Consider the following 19,486-nt stretch of genomic DNA (forward strand, 5'->3'; position numbering starts at 1 on the left):
TGCTTATTTTAATGATAGCTCATTTCCCTTGCACAGCTATAATTATGTTTGTTTGGTTTGTTCTGATTCCAGGGAACAGAACTGAAGACTAGAATTGAAAGTTAGTGAGTACAGTGTTTAAATTCAGTAAATAAAATAATTTAAAATTTTTTGTTACATATTCATATGTTTGCCCTTTAAATGTTGGAAAATCCTTGATTTCTAGCTTAAGCCTCCTAAATATTCTCAGTCCATTCTTTTCCCAGATTGGGCAGCTTCGGATGCCTACTCCACCCTGGCAATTCTACTCTGAACAGTCCTGTTTGTTAGCGTTATCCTTAAAATGTGGTTCCCATATCTTAAGTCTTGGTGTTTCCTATTAAGTTCTGACTGTACTTAATGGAACTGGGTGTGCCCTTTACTAGCTTCTACTCATCATTTACTGATTTCATCTGTGTGTAGTGGTGCCAGGCTGTGGTGGCTGCACTTAGCTTGCAGTCAGCTACATTTTTAGGCCTTTTGCAGCAGAATATTAAGCCAGTCTCATCTGTTCTCTACTTGTGCTGATTCAACATGTTATAAACTCAACAGGGTTCCTCCCTTTCTTGAGAGGGACATAGGTTGAATAGCTACTTATAAGAGCTTACCTGTGATCCTCAAAGTTATCCATTGATGTTTTGATGAGGACAGAGTCAAATACTAGAGCCATCCTCCAATTTATTATTTGTCTTCTAATTAGCATGCTGTTAAGACAGTCACCCAGTCATCTATAATACTCTAATTCATAACTGAAAATTTGTAAATAAGGATATCATAATTTAAATAGATGGTAAAAATAATGATAGGATTTATCTCTGCATACATTTTACCTGTCATAAATTCTGGATAAGGAAACATGCCACTGAAATCCAACAGACTTGTGCTTAATGGAAAGCTACCCAAGTAATACATGTGTGATTTTGGACAAGTCATTTCAACTCGATTGTATGAGTGTCTGTCTTAAAATTTGTATATGTGTACGTATTTGATAGTGCATAAAATATAGAAGGCAATGCCTGACACATGGTTGGTAATAAATAGTTGATGATTATTATTATTATCATTCCTATTGCTGTGATTAACATTATATTTAGAAATTAAAGCAACCTTAAATTTAAGCTCTGATTTTACAGAACAAAAATCTGACTTTGAGAAAGGTGAAGATGTTTTCCTAAGGGTTCAGATTATTGGGGTTTATTGTACACTGTTTATTAAGAGAAAGTGAAAACTATACTTAATGCCATCACTTCCTATCCATTGTATTCCTTACTCATGACTTGAAATCTGAATATTAACTTCAGTTCTCTTCTAAGCTTTTGTTTGGAAATATTTCCCTATACTCACCTTTGAAAGATCCAAATATCTCTTCTCTCTTTTTATTGTTTGTTTCTTTGCTGCACTTGATATTGCTGAATTTCTTCCACAGGTTTGAAACTTTCTTTTCTGACTTTCATGAAAGTAGTCTCCACACTTTCGCCCTTGTCTATTTCAATTTTCTTCAGTGGTTTTTCTTCCCATCATAAAAATAGAGCTACATTTCACTCTCTTCTTTTTCTGGCCGTCATTCTCATCACAAGCAATCTGTTTTAGTCTCACAGCCCCAGCAACAACCTTTGTGTTAGTTATTCATAAAATAATTTCTCCAACCATGATTTGCTATGACAGAATTCTTGTACTTTTCTGACAGTTGCCAAACTTCCTTAAGTTAGGCAGAGCCACAGTACTACATTTGGCCCCTGGCCTATAAGATAAAGTGACATACATCATGCCTGCACCAAAGCATGGCCAGGAACATAGGGTCCCTAAATTGTCTCTTTCCCTGATACTGAATTTTGGATGCTTTGTGTTTGAAGTGACAAAGCTTTGTGAAACTACACTGGCTTTCAGCTCAAGTGCTTGAGCTCTCAGGAGAGCCTCTCTTACAGACGTCTTTTGGATAGGTTCGAAACACACATTGTGTGAAGAAGCCATTGAGATTTACAAGTTATTTATTTCATTTGTATGACTCTGCCTACATAATCAAAATAACTTGCATGACGTTTGATTCCAGCAGTATCCTAGATGTTCCTACATGGATGGATTATCCTCAAAAGTAGCCACATCCAGCTAATTACCAGGTTCTATTTTGCATTTTCCAAAATACCCGAGTGAGTTGCTATGTTTATCACTGTGTCCTCTTTCATCATCCTAGAAATCTATCCATCCATCCATCCATCTTGCAAGTGGGAATGGCCTCCATTGTTAGTTCTTGCCTCTATTTACCAAGTCCAATATTTCCATCACCACACCACACTCCCTGTATCGCATTTTCCCTTCCTTAACTATATTTTGTCACTCATTCTACTTGGGAAAAAGAGGTCTCTCCATCAATCTTCCCCCAATTCCTTTTCATGTTCTATTTTGTAAAACAATACTTACAGACACTCTAAACATATTGGACATTCACTAGTCACTGTGTATTTCAAACCTCAATGTATTTTTATGGTAGTTTATTTTACCTAAAAGATATTTAAAAATTTGTGTGTGTATAGGTGTGTGTGTGTGTGTGTGTGTGTGTGTGTGTGATGAAATCTTCCTTGTCCTTCAATTCCATTGCAAATTCTAGATGATAATTCATGGAACCTGAATTACAGAAAAAGAAATTCTAAGAATATCACAGAAAGCATCACAAAATAAATGTTACTTTTTACAGTTCTTCCTGCCAGCAATATTACTTATATTATATTATGCATGGATAATCTATCATTTATCTATTATATATCACTATTCCAGGTAGATTGTACAGTTGTTAAAGGACTAATCCTGCCATTTTCCTCTTTATGTCTCTTTCACTTATGCTCTACCTAGAACAATGACTTTCAGTGCATGTTTTACATCTATTTGAAACAAAGACTGAATCTCTATTATCCTGTTCACATCTTAATTTTCTTTGCCATCTACTCCCAAACATCCACTTAATGAGTCATTCAAGAATCCTTGAGATACTGACAATAAGATTACTGGTTTAAACGGCTCAAAGTTAATCTCTTACTACTTTATTAAAATTTGGTATATTTGCTTATCATTGGTATTTGAAAATGCCTTGAAATATTGACAGTGTACCGATAATCCCAGGACATGTTATTTTGTATATGATTTGCACTTGAAACTTGAACTCTTTAAAGGTACCTATTGCTTTTTTTCAAACACCTCTCTAATCCTGGGATTAAGTTTCTCTTATGTATTTAATTTACCATTTTCATGATGAGGAATATTCTCTTAAAAGCTATAGGAAAATCAGAGATAAGGAGTGATGCTTTCCCTGTCAATTTCTTTTATTCATTCTATGCTTCCAAAGCACTCCGTGTCCTCATATTTCTATTTTCCCTTCTCTCTTGGGCTCCTTTTCTCTATTTGAACTATGAATAATACTTTAAATCATTTATACATTTTAAAAACATTGTCACAGACAATGGAACATCATCTTTGTGTAGTTATGTTTGTCACACTGCTATTCAGATACACTCTGAGTCAAAGTGTATGTAAATTTAATAGGAGGTGTACATTGCTAAATGAACAATCAAAAATGATGAATAACTTTATTCTTATGCTAATTCTGTCCAATTCTCACCTTTCTTAAAGTGGATGTTATGATTAAAGTGTTTACTACTTTAATAAGAGAAAAGTGCTAAGTTTATTTTCAGTGCTTTTGTCATTAGCAGTGAAGCATTTTTATGACCTTGGCTGTTTTCATCTATTTGTTAGGATGAATATTTCTGTTCATTGTCTATTTCTCCTTGATATGTTGGCTCTTTGGTAATAGGGTATTTGCAATAATGAGCTATTTGTAATCAAAGGATATTTAATCTTTGTCATATAAGCTATGTTTTCCAAAAAATTTCACCTGCTTCTAAAACAATGCTGTAAATATGTGAGTAGTATATTAACTAAATAACTTTTAAAAGATTTTTCAAATTTTAATAAAAGAAAAATTAAATAAGCATTTCAAGATTTCAGGACTATATATATTCTAAGAGAGATTATCCTATCCATATTATATAAAAACATTTTCTAATACTTTATTCTATTTTATTTATTACTCTAGCCCTTACATATATATTTTTAATATGCCCACACAGCAATATTATAATTATCTAAGTATATAACGGCTTTAAAAATAAGCGCATTATCCATATAAACATTGACATTGTTCTGAAAAAATAGATTATATTTCAACCAATTTTGTTGGTGTCTAAAATGATTTAGCCTTCCTTCTTTTAATTTTATAAAACTAATAATCTGTGTTGAATTACATTTGAAATATCATCATAATCTTAGATTCAACAGTCTTACCACGGGATATTATTTAATAAGCTACTGAGTTTGAATCCAGTCACAGTCTGTACACACAAACAGGCACGTTGAGTTTTGCCTCCATATGTCTGAGTGGTATCTGCCCAGGACTCCGGTCTACAGACTCCAAGCATTGCTCTCTCAGTGCTGTGGAGATGAAGCTGCCCATGTTTCCAAACCACAGAGATGATGGGTATTCCTGGCAAAGTGGCCTGGTCTCTAGTTCCATTAGTCTTCATTTCAGAGCCATCCTACAGGTGAAATGTAAGAATGTATACAATTAAATCTAGTGGGATAACATTATAAAATGTACCTAAGACATAGCAGAGACATTCATAAGAATAAAAGATCCATATAGAATGAGGTTATGGGAGTCTGAGCAGGTGAAGAAGAGATGAATGTTGAGAATTCCCAGGAAAGACCTGCATTCCTATGATACTATATGTGGGCACTGCAGATACAAAGCTCTACCATATAGATGTCTACTAGGCCAATAAACCAAGGTACCAAGGTTCAATCCAGGTCTTCTGATAGTAGTTGGTGTTCTCTTTCTATTACTTACTTCATTTTTCTACTGCTACTAATATTCATGGAGAAATTTATGTCTGTACTACTGAGTGCAAATGTATGTGTGTGTGTGAGGATATTTGTGTTTGTCGTGACAGATGTGTTAAAAAGTATATATTTTACCATAAAATATCAAAAAACTGGTATAATCAACAAAGTTTCAAAATTTAAGGTCAGATTTAAGTTAAATGCTCTTTTTATTTGTTGGGATTCTTCTTTATGCATAAGAAGAATTTTAGAAACCTAGACTCCACTTTTTTTTTTTTTTGGTACCAGGGATCGAACTCGGGACCTTGTGCTTGCGAGGCAGGCAGTGGAACCACTGAGCTAAATCCCCGGCCCTGACCCCACTTATTTTTAATCTAATATATCATCCTTTTCACTTCACTGGTTGTCATCTGAGCATCTTGAAGATGTCTTCCCAAGCCTATAAATAATTAATTTTTTTTTTTTTTTGGTACTGGGGGTCGAACTCTGGACCTTGCCCTTGTGAGACAGGCACAGGCACCACTGAGCTAAATCCCCACCTGCTTATAATTAATATTTAACATTTAATGTTTAACTGTCATAAGTGGCTCTAGTACGGAGTTGTGGTTTGACATTGATGTCATGAAGACTCCTGCATTCAATGGCTTACTTCTCTGGCATTCAGAGCCTTCTAATGGTTGTTGCCTTTCTATATCCCTCAGACAGCAAATGGGCTCCTCTCAGTTTGGCTTCAGACACTTTTTTTCTTACTTTCTTTCTTTTTTGCATTCCACAGCACTTATATAGCAATGAGAAATTGCTTTCATCCAGTAATGCCATAAAGTTTCTGATAGCTCACTTAATTGCTTGATTAGGCACACTCATGTTGGCAGTTTATTTCTTGACATATACTTTCCCCCAACTACCATAGTAAACTGTAGAGGAAAATGCCAGTTAGCTAAAAGTCTGGAAATTCTACCGCCAAATCCCAAGACTCTTCTGCCAAGACTTTCAGCTAAACTTGGCTTTGCATTCTGGTCTGGGGAGTGAATCATGAAATGCACCCAAAATATTTGTAGGCTGGACTCGTTTACTATTAAAATATATTTATAAAATCATCTTTAAAATAATTAAAAAAATAAAAACCCAAAGTGATTTTTCTTTTAGAATTACCTACGTCAAGGGACAGTTTCATGTATTATTGCTGACTATTGCTCTGCCATAACTAAAAATAAATGTATCTAAATGGATAACTAAGTAGCAAATATCACTAGGGAGAAATTTACTGGGAACCTCTCATTCCAGTTATTGTTTCTGTCGAGTCAAAGGCACTTTTCCTTCATTTTCTGACATTACCGATCATACAACTTCAGGCTTCAACTAAAACTAGGCTCGACTAGAATAACAGTGGCATTATCTGTAATATGAGAATGCAAAAAAAAAAGCTTTTTATTGAAACTATTCTATGCCATGATGTGGCAATTATTGCTATGTTTATTTTACCCTTGAGAAAAATGTAACCAAATTAATCTAAGTAGTGTCTTGGAAATTACTCGTATCTGAGTACAGCTTTGTTCCAGATTTTCTTTGCATCCTTCAATAACTTCTTCCGTTTTTTGTTAGGTTTAGACTGACTTCAAAGACAAATCACATTTCAATCTTGCATACCAAATTCAAAGCTGTATTGAAAACAAATGTGACCATTCACTAGAAAAACAATCTGCTGCTATTTTTCCATGTGTACTTTCTTCTTTAATTGTCCTCTAGTTTTCTACCTTTAAAACCTGAAGTTTGCCTTGTCTGACTTTATTATGCATATTAAAAATGTGGCTAAAAAAGGTTTTGTGAAGTGAGAATTTAGAACATCACATAGGTGGCTGAGGAGATTCCAGATGTGTAAGTAACAACATAGAGCTAGCCCCAAAACTGGAAGATTTGAATTTTGTGCCATGAAACCTATAAAATATCTAGTATTTTCTTTTCAGGAAACATAGTGAAACATAGTAGGCACAAATAATTTGTTCTCTGTGAATTTTAAGCATCAGCAAAGATATGACTTTGAGCAAAATTATGAAGACATTTCAGCATTAAGATGCAATCCCTCAATATTAATCTTCACACATGCATAACTTTTCTTCCCAGAGCCTCTACTCAGGAAGTCACCTGTCCTCCAAGCTCTGCAGAAACATCCCTCTTCTCGTACGATTTTGAATCCTAAGTGAAGTATAAAGTGGTCTTGGCTAAATGTCTGCTGACCCTCAAGGGCCATGTGCATGATAATAAGTTACTCTTGGTGTCAGTGAAAATCCTTCAGGAGTCAAGAGTCAAGGAATGAACGATGAGTAATTTATATAAAGAAGGTTTCATGAGTCTGTGGTTAAAAAATAATGTCACTTCTGTACTTTCTGAGTGACCTTGCTTTGTCATTAGGACTCTACTTTTTAAAAAAAGCCTAAAAATTAGATTTTATTCAGAGCATCAGGTTATTCATTTTAAGATGTCATTCATTTGCTCCAACAAATTAGTCCATCAGTTGGAAGTCATCCTTGGTATCCAGAGCATTATTCTGTTTCCTGCATCTGCTTGGACTACTCAGTGCTCAAGTATACTCTGGCCAAAGCCACCAATCCATGTGCTTCAACCAAGCCCTGGCCCCAGCCTTTAAGAGCACTTTTGATCCTCTGTAAGCTCAAATGGCCTCATTCTGAACTCTGCTACACTTTTTCATTTAATTTTATTGGTATATTTTAAATATACATAACGATTACATTCATCATAGGGAATTTGTACCTGTACAAGATATATCTTGATTATTCTTCCCCCCCCCATTTCCTTCCCCTGTCTTCAACCCCTTTCCCTTCTTATTTATATAAGCTTTGTGTCCATTTTTTTTCCTTTTTTCTCTTCTTTCCTTTCCTCTCCCTTTGTTCACCTTTCCATTTGAACATTTTCTTCCCACTTCACAATAGGACTATAGGACTAGTAGCTAGAATATATAAAGAATTCAAAAAAATTTAAAGACCCACTCCAAAAATGAGCATCTGAAATGAATAGACACTTCTCAAGATGAAGAAGTACAAATGGCCAAAAATATATAAAAAATGTTGAACATCACTGGTCATTCAAGAGATGCAAATGGAAATAATACCAAGATTCCATCTCACTCCAGAAAGAAAGGCTATCATCAAGAAGTCAACCAATAACAAATGCTGGTGGGACTGTGGAGAATAAGGAACCCTTCTCCACTGTGGATGGGTGTGTAAACTGGAGCAACCACTGTAGAAATCAGGGTAGAAATTCCTCAAAAAACTAAAACTAGATGTTCCATTTGACCCAGTTATTCTCCTTCTTGATATCTTCCTGATAGAATTAAAAGCATCATACCACAGTATATGCACACCCATGATTATAGCAGCACAGTTTGTAATAGCTAAATCTTGAAAATAGCTCAAATGCCCATCAATGGATGAATTGATAAAGAAGATGTGATATTTTTATACAATGAAGTACCACTCTCCCCTAAAGAAGGATAAGCTTGAGACATTTCTAGGTAAATGGATGCATCTTGAGACAATACTCTTAAGTGAAATAAATTGGACACATATGTTCAAATATCACATATTTATCCGGTATGGGAAACAGAAAGTATAAATAAGGGCCAAAATATATAACAGATAATCTGCTACATTTTGTTACACAAAACTTGAATCACTCTCCCTGGACCCCTATCCACAAAACTTTTGAAAATCTCTCTTAAATAGTTGTATAAATGCTGTTTTCCAATTCCAAAGCTAGATAGCTAATGAAAACATTTTCAACATAAACATAATATTGAATGAAAAAAAGTATGAGATTTCCAAACTATAGGTTTTTGCATTAAAGCCATTCAAAACAAGTCTATATATTGTTTCTGAAAAGGTACCTATTGTACTTACATTAAAAAATATAAAGTGGACTGAAAATTAGTAGGAAGTTGGGAGGTGAGTCTGAGAGCTACAGGCAGAGTATATTTACTCCACCTCTAATAACAGTTCTTAAAAAACACCAGTAGCAACACTTTAAAGCCAGTATGTTTGTAGTTCATTCTACATTTTGATTTCATGACAGCCCAAGACTCAGTGGGCTGTGACCATGAAGCACCTAGGGTTTAAATTCACCTTGAAAACTCAGCAGCTGTGAGACATACCTCTCATGCATAGATACACCTGTAGGTATTGGTAAAATAACTTATAAGATTTACAAAAAAATGCCATTTTCTCTTAAGAGGTAGGTGTGACTTCTGTACTTTGAAGATGAAATATGTGCATTAAAATTCATCCAGTCACATTATAATATTCAGAGAGAAACTCTAAAAGTTCTGCCCAAGGAATATTTCTTGGGTTTTTCAATCTTAACAGGAAGCAGGGACTACTGTGAGTACAGTAAACATGCCATTTTTATGAAATTTTCTTTTTAATCATGGCCATTCAAGAATCTCTTCCTGCTTCTTATGTGTAGAAACTGACTCCAAAGGCTCAGCTACTAGGTTTCTTCTGATGCCAGCAGGCTCACCCACCTATGCTTGTCATTCCCCTTACAGCAAACACGTGATGTTCATAAAAGGTGCTCTATTTCAGACCACGATTTATCATCTTACGGTTAAACCACATAATGTCCAAAAAAATGATATTTTTCAGGTGATTGGAATAGTAAAAACATAGTAATTAAAATCAGCTTTGTCACTGGGGAGCTTCTATGGACTTTGACGGGTCACGTGAGACCCACATTTGAGACTGTGGAGGGGCGCGGCACATACGCCAGGTAGGGTAGTGTTATGAGCAGACCCACTAGCCAGCCCGCAACACCTAATTGGCAATTCCTTAGTCATCAAAACAGCTGCCTTGTCATTTTTCAATAATTCAAATTAATTGCAAATTTTAAGATAGATCGCGATGAAAAGAAGAAGAGAAAAAAATGAAGGATGGAAAGAAAAGGGAGTGAAGAAGGGAGAGAAAAGGAAGGAAGAGGGGGAAGGAGGCAGGTGTGGTGTGGAAGAAAACAGCCCTTACGATTTATGTAGAAGATACGTACAGGATATACAGGAAACTCATTTCAACTTGGCAATGAATGGAAACTTATTGAAGAATACAATGCTTAAAAGGGAAAATTTTAAATTTGTTGTGGGAAATATGTATTCAAATCAGTATAATAAATATGACAGTGAATAATATGTCCTACTGGCTTCAGCCAGATGTGCTATAGGTAATATAATTCAACTTTGCATTCTTAGTCACTAGACAAACAACAAAATTATTAGTCTATAGAATGGAATTCCCAAACAGAAGTAAAATTATTCCTAGAGAACTGAACTTGTAAAACCAATGCAACTTGGCTGCTCTTAAACATGTAGGAATCCTTAGAGGCTGGCTGTTTGCCAAGGCAAAGCTAGGCACAAAAAGAGAAGTAAACTCTGGCCCAGTAAAATGACTAACATTTTTGAAAAGAGAACTTAAAAGTATCAACGAAAGAAGGTAGTCTGTGAATAATAATGAAAAACATTGAACCACACACACAAGGTTTGGCTGTTTTTGTCCACTCCTTCCAAGGAAGATATTTCTAACCACTTCTTTTGTAGGCTCTGTCACCACATGAGCTATCCCTTACAGCTCTCTGGCACACGTTAGTTTCCCTTTGATCTAAACAGTAGAATTCTTTGTAAAGAGATATGAATATTCAGGTCACAGTAAAAACTCGGGTAATAACAAATATTAAGGTGAAATAATTTCATTTTCCTTCTTGTACAATTTGTGCTACAATCTGAGTCACAAATTGCTGAAAAGGGCAATGAAATTCATGATCATCTAAATATATCACCATTCAGAGAGATAATTATTAACATTTGGTTTATCTTTCTAGCTTTTTCTACTATGTATGTGTCCTTACAGGCATATATTTTATGCAAAGAAAGTAATATTATATGTGGTTTTATGCTACACTTTTTCGTTTATCTCTAAATATTTGTTTCTTTGTTGTGGTGCTGGGAATTGAACCACACTGACCTACATATGCAGCACTTTTTAATTTTTTTTTTTTAGTTTTGAGACAGAGTCTCCCTAATTCTTAAAACTCCCCAAGCTAGGCTTCACTTGCAATCTTGAGTCCTCCACGCCCCAGAGTTCTAGGACTATAGGTGTGTGTCATCATATCTAACAGTTTTAAATTTCTAATAATTTTTCTAAAATGTTATAAAATAGAGAAAATGTAATGAAATTCAATTGTCAACCCAGACCTAAGAAATTACCTCCAACAACAATCCTTAGTTGTAAATGAATGCCAGCAATTATGCCAATTCATTGACAAATATCTCTAACCATATTTCAAAACAGTTCTTTAGTTGGCCTTGGACAGATCCAATTCTCCTTTTTTGGTTCTTGTATACTTTCTCTATTAACTCCAAAGTATGTAGTAATGAAACATCTCAAAAAAGGGAAGGGCAAACAAGAGTAGATGGGGCTCTCTTTCAGTGTCCTTTGGAAAGATGTCCTTCAACTCTTTGACCAGTGATCATACCACTCTGAGGTTAAAATGATCAGGACAGACTTTCCAGGGTCCCACAGCTACAGGCTGAAGTGGGAATGGGCAGTTGAGACTCCATCCAACCTGCGGAGATTTCTTGAGTATTGGAGGAGTGGATGAAATTGATTCCTAGGCTTCTCCCATCCTTTCTGCCTATTCATAATTTTAAAATCTCTTTTATTAACTTGTTGCAAATTTCTTGGGTCTTGACAAGGTCCTAGTCAGTGTATAGTGAACTTGCTTCACAAATATGAATTTTTTTGTGCTTAAATTGTATTATTGGTACATTTTAGGTATACAATACATTTGCATTTATCATTGGGTGCTTGTGCCTGTACATGATGTATCTTGGTTCTTATTTTTTTCCCATTCCCCATGCTCCCTTCACATCCTCCACCCTTCCCTATTTACAAAGACTTTGTTTCCATTTTTTCCTTTTCTCATAATTTTTCCTTTCTCTTCTTTCCTTCCCCCTTCCCCTCCCACTTCCCCTACCTCTTTGGACCTTTTCTACCTATTTCAAATTATCAATTATTCATTTTAATCATTTTAATCCTTATTTACACTTTCAGTTTCTCACACTAGAGAAACTATTCGGTATTTACACATGTGTGTCCTATTTATTTCACTTAAATAGTATGGCCTCTATTTTATTTTAAAGCCTAATGATATCCTTATCTTAACCTGTAAGTTACTTAGAAAACCTTAATATAATTAAATATCATTTGATATTTAAACCTCCTGCTTGTCTTATCAATCTTTCTTATTTTTCATTATTTCATGATTCAAAAAAATTAAATTTTGTATATTTCTTAAATTCTTTTTAGTTTATGGGTTCCTACTTCTTTACTCTGTTTTTCTTTCTTTTTAATTCATTTAATGAAATGCATAGATATTTTGTCCCTTGGAAATTACTCAAGAAAACCTTTTTCTGATTACATTCCTATCGTATCATTAAATATAGCCTTGTTTTCCCTACATTGTGTAATTTAATCCAGTGGACCATTTAGGTTAGGATTAAATAACATAGTATTTTATTGCATAAAATTTTAATCATTTTTACATTAATGGATATTTTAATATTTAAAAGCTTTGTTATAAATACTATACAATGTAATTTCACATGGATATGTCTTTGTACATTTCTTTGATTATTTACTTAAGATAAATTCTTAAAAATTATATTGCAGAACTCAAAATCTGCTCTTCAGATATCTTTTAGTACGGACAGTTAAATTGGTCCTTCGGTAAATGATCTTGCTTTTGAATTATACTTGACAATCCTGAAGACCTATTTCCATGCACTGCTTTTTAAAAAATATTTAGGACTTTTTGATTTCCAACATATGTAATTTTAAAGTTTTCCTTCATTAACTTGTATTTTTATTATTGGTAAGCTTAAACAATTTTCATTTTAATAGCATTATATAAAAGCTTTTAAATTGACATTTTGATTCTTACATCTTTGGTTTGTATGATGATTAGCAAAAGTCAATCACTGATAGCTTAGGGAAACTATTAATTAATAAATTGAGGAATTAGTCCCTAGAAATGGAAGACAAAATTCTGCTTACTACTGATGATAAAATTACAGTTACAGGATTTGCATCCTTGACTTTTTTTTTCTTACTTTAGTATTAACACCATAGGGATGAAATAAGAAAAACGTAGTTTGAAGACAATATGAAATGGATTTCAATTCATAAATTTGAAGTGATATGTAAGAAATGCAAAGTCTAGAGGATTACTTTCTTTCTTCCAACACCTAATCTTTACTTCTTTCTGTTTTATTAAAGAGAGACCACAGAAGTTGACTTATACTTCATTATTCTTGAAAATTGCTCAAATGGTGCTGGTGGAGTATAATTTGCATGACTCAGCATCATGCTTTGAGCCTGAGAGATAATGTCTTTCTGCACATAATTCCCCTGTAGCTGGAGTGGTCTTCAGTGTAGTTGCTGAAAATGATCATTCTTGCTTTTACAGAAAACTTTCATGGCAAATAATCTTCCCATGTTGAATTTCATATTTCTTAGCAGCCTGTGAGAAGTTGTCAGGATAATGTATCAGACTATTACATATTATCACCTTGGGAGTATTGCTACCCTTTTGGTACTTTTCTGACAAATTAGAAGTTAATGCGAGATCATGCACAAACTGCAGGACATTTTTCTGTTTTCATTTCCAAGTTAAATTTAAAATCAATTGAAAAATGGGGCCGGAGATTTAGCTCAGTGTTGCCACCGCCTGCCTCACAACCATAGGGTAGTGGGTTTGATCCCTGGTACCAAAAAAAAAAAAAAAATCAATTGAAAAATAAATTTAGAAAATATCTTTCTTAATCCATTGTTCAGTTTTTAATAAGTTACTATGCTCAAAAGCAAAGTGTATGAGAAAATGAACTCAAAGAAGATGAGCATATGTTTCCTTCCACTAGTAAGTAAATTATAACACCCTGAGCATGGATCAAAAGCTTAGTGCCACAGTGTTTTTTTTGCTCATGGAGCAAAGAGGAGTTAATAAATATTTTGAGTTGAATTGTTTCACACCTCTTTCCCAATAAAGTTATATTGAAGTTCTAACACTCAGTACTTGTTTGGAAATAGGGTCTGTGAAGTTTTTTTTAAAAGGTGAGATGATGTATTAAAGTGGGCCCTAATCCAATATAACTAGTACCTTAATAAAGCTAAAATTAAAATACAAAATTCTGGGCAAACACATAGACATGCAGGAAGATTATAATGCGAAGGCACAATACCACACTGCACAGAGGGAAACATGACAACCCTTTGGAGATGGAGACAGAGATTGGAGCAGCAATGTCACAGGCCCAAAACCTTACTGGGCTACAAGGATCTACAATGGGGAGAAAATATCCTCACCAGAAAGATTCAGTGGGCATAGCCCTACCAATAACTAGATTTCAGAATTTCAGCTTCCAGAACTGTGACATACATGATTTTTATTGTTTTAAGCCATCTACATTTTACAGCAACCCCAGAAAAGTAAAATAGCAATTATGTTTATAAATATGGAGAGGATAGAGTTTGAATTAGAAAGAAGAGGCTAAGACTTTGGGATGGATCTTAAATACAAAGTGGAGCAACACATTTAACATTTGCTTAAGATGTGTTCTTTGGCTATTCCTAAAATAGCTGAGAGACACATACTATATATACTTGGTCCTTCATATCGCTAATTCTACACTGGCAGATTCAAACAACTGCAGAAGGAAAATATTTTTTAAAATTGTGTCTGTACTGAATATGTAACATATTTTCTATAATTATTCCATAAATATTATTACAACAACAATTCATATTATATTAGGTATTGTAAGTATTTTAAAGTGATTTCAAATATATAAAAGGATGTGTTAGGCTACATGCAAATAGTACTCCATTTTCTACAAAGATATTTTTATTCACAATTTTGGTATCCTTTAAAGATCCCAGAACAAATTCATTTGGATAATGAAGGACAGCGCTATTCCTCTGGCATATAAATTCTCTGTTATAACACATGAAAATTTATTTCAGTTACCTAACTCATATCTTTGTAAATCATTTTCTCTGGTCTGCTATGAATTCTATAAGAAAAAGGATACATTTTATCTTGTTTCTGCTTGGTCTTTCCTGTTGATAAGAAGGAACAATTCCTACCACAATTGTCTTGTGTATTCCTATATGATAAAATACATCTCCAGTTTTCTCATTAGCCACACACACAGTTAATTATTCACTAAGTGAGTAAACAAGGAACACTAAATTATATATATACATATATATAATTATCTGTATACATATCTAGATAATTATATATATAATCTATCAATAACCTGAAGACTTCTCTCTATAAATCTATGAATAGAATGATGAAAATGATGTACCATCAAAGTAATTTTTATGTCACTGGTTAAACTGCTATAAAGGATTAGTAAGAAACTTGATAGATGCCATTGAAAATACTCCTAAAGAGACACATCTCTTGGAACGCATGTAAGTTTCCAATTAAATGTGCACAAAGAAGTATAATTAGTCATATTTTTAACTCAGTTATAATTTTATCAGAAACTTGAAACCTACTCTTTATTACAAATAAAAAACGGAAAATAAGTGAAATGTTTACAGACCATAAGCAATTATTCTATTGTAATTCTATTCCATATCTAAAATTTTTCTCATTTCTTGGAAGAGATTAGTTACTTCAAAGTTAATGCAGATATAGATCTCTAGCAACATAGTAGCTACAGCTTTTTCCTCATTTTTTAAAAGTTCTGTGTAATAAATTTTTCCTTAAAGTACCCTTGCCAAGCTATTTGTCCTTCCTGATTTTTATTATCACTACTATGCATGAATTCAATTAACAATAAGTGATATATGCACAAAACAGTTTAATTCCCTTATTTTCTATAGTAGAACTTTCATATTTGAAAAATTTTTATTTTTCTAAATTAACAAATAAAACATGCGGGTGTTCACTTGCTTTCCATGTTTCAGGAATGACATGGAGGACAATTTTAAAAATAAAATTCGAACATGTACACAAGACCGTTGCTACTGTGTTGTAAAGGAAAGCATAGTGCGGTTTCCTGCTGCTGAGCTCTACATCTCTCGCTAGCCCTCAGCAGGCGAGGGGGTGCTGTGGGCTTCGCTGTGAGCCCACATGCTGCTCGGTGAACTCCTGGTTCCACCGAGAGCGAGACAAGAAGCTAACGACTGTGAGAAAGTTGGCGTGGGACTCGGGTTCCTGCCAGCCCCACCAGATGATGAGTGAGGTCAGGGAGAGGAGAGTGAGACTCCCCTCCAGGAGCAGCTGTCAGAGGCACCAAGAAGCCAAATGTAACACGGTCCAGCCAACTCTTGTCCTGGGCTGCCTACAAATCCAGCGATACATTCTATCTCAAATTTTATGATGACACGCAGCTCTTTATATTCAGATAACGCCATTCCTCTTCTTGGACGCCAGAAGCTCTCCGGAGCTGCCAACGTGTCCTTGGAGAAACGCTCTGCTCTTCAGTGTATTTTTACTGCTTTCCTGTATGTTCCTAAGGAGAATGGTGATAAATCACAAGGAATAACCCTGCCCTACTATCAGCTTCCATTGATAAGAGCAAATCCTGCCGTTAGTGCCTTTCCCTGTCCTTTCTGGCATGTTTCTAGCAAGTTTATTTGCTTAATGTTTGAGTTTTTATTCCGAGTTAGAGGAACAAATATAAGTAAAGCAAAAGTTATTTTGGTAGGATGAGGAATATGAATAAAACCTAATTTTCATATACATGTATATATATATATATATATTCTTTATTTCTAGATTTTTCCCATCCTTGGTATATCATTCATTGCCACAGGTAACTGAATATTAATTCTTTATGGATTAGTCCTGAGCCGGATCCCAGGAAAGATTAATTCCACCAAAGACCTGTGTTTTTGCCTTGTGAAGCCAACCTGTGCCATTGTAGGGAAAGTCAGGGAGCTCCCATAGATCTGAGTGGGTCCTTCCTTTGCAGAAACATCGAATGGATGAGAATAAGACAGACATGTGTGCATGTCTTGCAGAAAAATGTAGGAAGTGCATATTTACAAACCCTGAAGGAACTGGAATGCAAAACGAGGAGATTTTGTTATGAGTTACTAAAAATGGTTTAATTATCTATCTGCTTCATTCAGAAATATCTATATGTGGAGAGAGTGTCCTCAGCAGGGGAGAGCAGAATAAATAATGGCATATTCATATGACTGAACACAATATAGAGAAGTTCAACAGGAAATAAGGAGAACATCTTTATTAATTATACAAGAGGTAGCACAGAATAATGTGTATAATATGATGGGTTCTTGTTAATCAGCTTGAATGAATAGACACCTGAAATGTACAGTATACTATATACATTCATTTATTTATTAGTTAATTAGTTTATCTTGGGGATGATTGGGTCAAAAGAACCTACAAACAATTGCTAGTTTTGAATGAAAAGACAAGGAAATAATTTTTTAAAAAATTGTTTTGTTTGCATTTTATGAATTTTGATTCTTTTTCTTAAAGCAGTGCCATAACTGAATGACTGCATGGGTGGCAATTAGTGACACTGTTCACAGATGTGTAGTCTTCCTAATTTTTAAAGAAAAATAGCAATATATAAAGCACTTCAAATATGAAGATATACAAAAAGAAGTTGCCCATCACTGGAAATAAAGTTCAGAATTCACCAGTATTATATAGCATTTTTATGTAAAAGGTAATTGAAGTGATAATGAAAACTGAATAGACAGTCAATACTTGGATATCAACTCTACCTTGGGAATTAAATGTTTTATTCCTATCTTGATTCTGAACTTGCTTTGGCAGCCCTTTGACCACACTGCTGAGACCATTGATTAAAATTCACTCAGAGTGTAACATTTTGGGAGCTGAAGCCTAGCGATTAACCACATGGATTATCAAAAATTCTCAGTGAAAGCACTAGTCATTGTAAATGCTGAATATAAGCAACTGTGAATGCTGGCAGTTTTGTCCTTTGCATCTCTGTTGCATGTTCACTGCCTAAAGCATAGCCACACAACAGAGAGATTTTCAGTAACCACCTGTTGAATGAATAAATAAATGAATGGGTCAGTCCATGACTGTGCAAAAGGGTGTGGTTTTTCTTTGCCTTTACAATTTAAATCAAAGTAAACATCAAAATTGCAATCATTTAAAAATGTTTTATATTGAGAGATGTAGAAAGGGCAAAAAATGAAGCACATTTAAGTATAAAAATAAGCATTTGGAATTCAATCATTATATTTTACTTATTTGGAGACATAGGTATGGTAACTGTCATAAAAATAATAACTATTCTGAGTTACAAATATTTTACTACACATAGCTGTTCACAGAGTATAATTTGTGTATAATGGTAGCCTGGAATCAAGTATATAGGTAATGTAAAATAGCATCAAAACTAAACAACAATCTTGGGCTCAACGATTTATGTTAGCTCAGGAATTTAGTACGACACGTGAAATAATTAATATTGTCTATTAATTTTGCAATCCTTTTCCTTCATCCAGACCTAACATAGTGGCAAAATACAGTGACTCAACTCTAGCACTGAAAAGGAAAATAGGGGGAAAAAAGATTTATAAATCTGGGGTCACATTCCAGCTTCAAATCACTTGTCACAGCTCAAAAATTATCACCACCCAACAAGCAGATACCACAATGCTCATCACATGAGTGGAAATGTGCATCACATAACTTTTCTGCGAGTGTGTCAGAACACAGAAGGTCTGAGGCAGCAGCACAGAAAATTGTATAGAAAATGGAGTTTCTGAAACAGATAAGATGATGTTGTTCTTAGATTTAATTTCCTTGAAGGGACAAGGGAAAAACTAAACCCATTCTTTTCAAACGTTTGGAGACCACTCTGAAGTCTACTGTAGTTTGTTCTATTTTTTCAAAAAATAGATTAAAAAAATTAAAAATGAATCAAGCTGTGGAAAATATGTATATCTAGTATCCTATAGAAAAGAAGGTCATAAATGTTTCTAAAATACGTTCATGCTTTGTTAACAATGAATATGTATGTTTTGATAAGAAATTGCACATATAAGAAATCATTCATAGTGGTTAGATGTGAAAAAATAAGATTAATAGTGAACTTTCATATTTTCTTTGTAATTTTTGTTACTCCAATTTTATTTATTTTTATTGTTTTGGTGAGTATTAAATGTTTTATTTAAGGATTTTTTTAACATGAAAAAGAAGGTACACAAATACAGATTACATTATGATGAACAAGGCAGCATTTTACATGACAAATTCAAAACAAAACAAATTTATGAAGTAAATGTATCAACACTGAACAGAGTAGTTGAAATTTAATCCAGGCTGTATAAGCATAAAATGATTTGATCACAGTGTTATGCAAAATAAATTATTTCCGGAACACCAAAATGCCTACCATTCTGACTTAAACTGCCTCATCCCCTTGGTGAGTATTTGGAGAGAACTTCTATATAATGTGAAAAGAATTGGCATGACACTTAAAGACTGTGAAGAATAG

General features: G+C 34.1%; 1 pseudogene; it reads right to left on the minus strand.

The window, feature by feature from the left end:
• Nucleotides 1–688, minus strand: part of LOC101716539 (cullin-2-like) — a 90,985-nt pseudogene extending 90,297 nt beyond the window's left edge.
• Nucleotides 689–19,486: the final 18,798 nt, after the last annotated feature.

The sequence above is a fragment of the Heterocephalus glaber genome, unplaced genomic scaffold, assembly GCF_053883595.1.
Source record: "Heterocephalus glaber isolate CG9 unplaced genomic scaffold, H.glaber_assembly_v1.0 deba00001608, whole genome shotgun sequence".
Taxonomy (NCBI): domain Eukaryota; kingdom Metazoa; phylum Chordata; class Mammalia; order Rodentia; family Bathyergidae; genus Heterocephalus; species Heterocephalus glaber.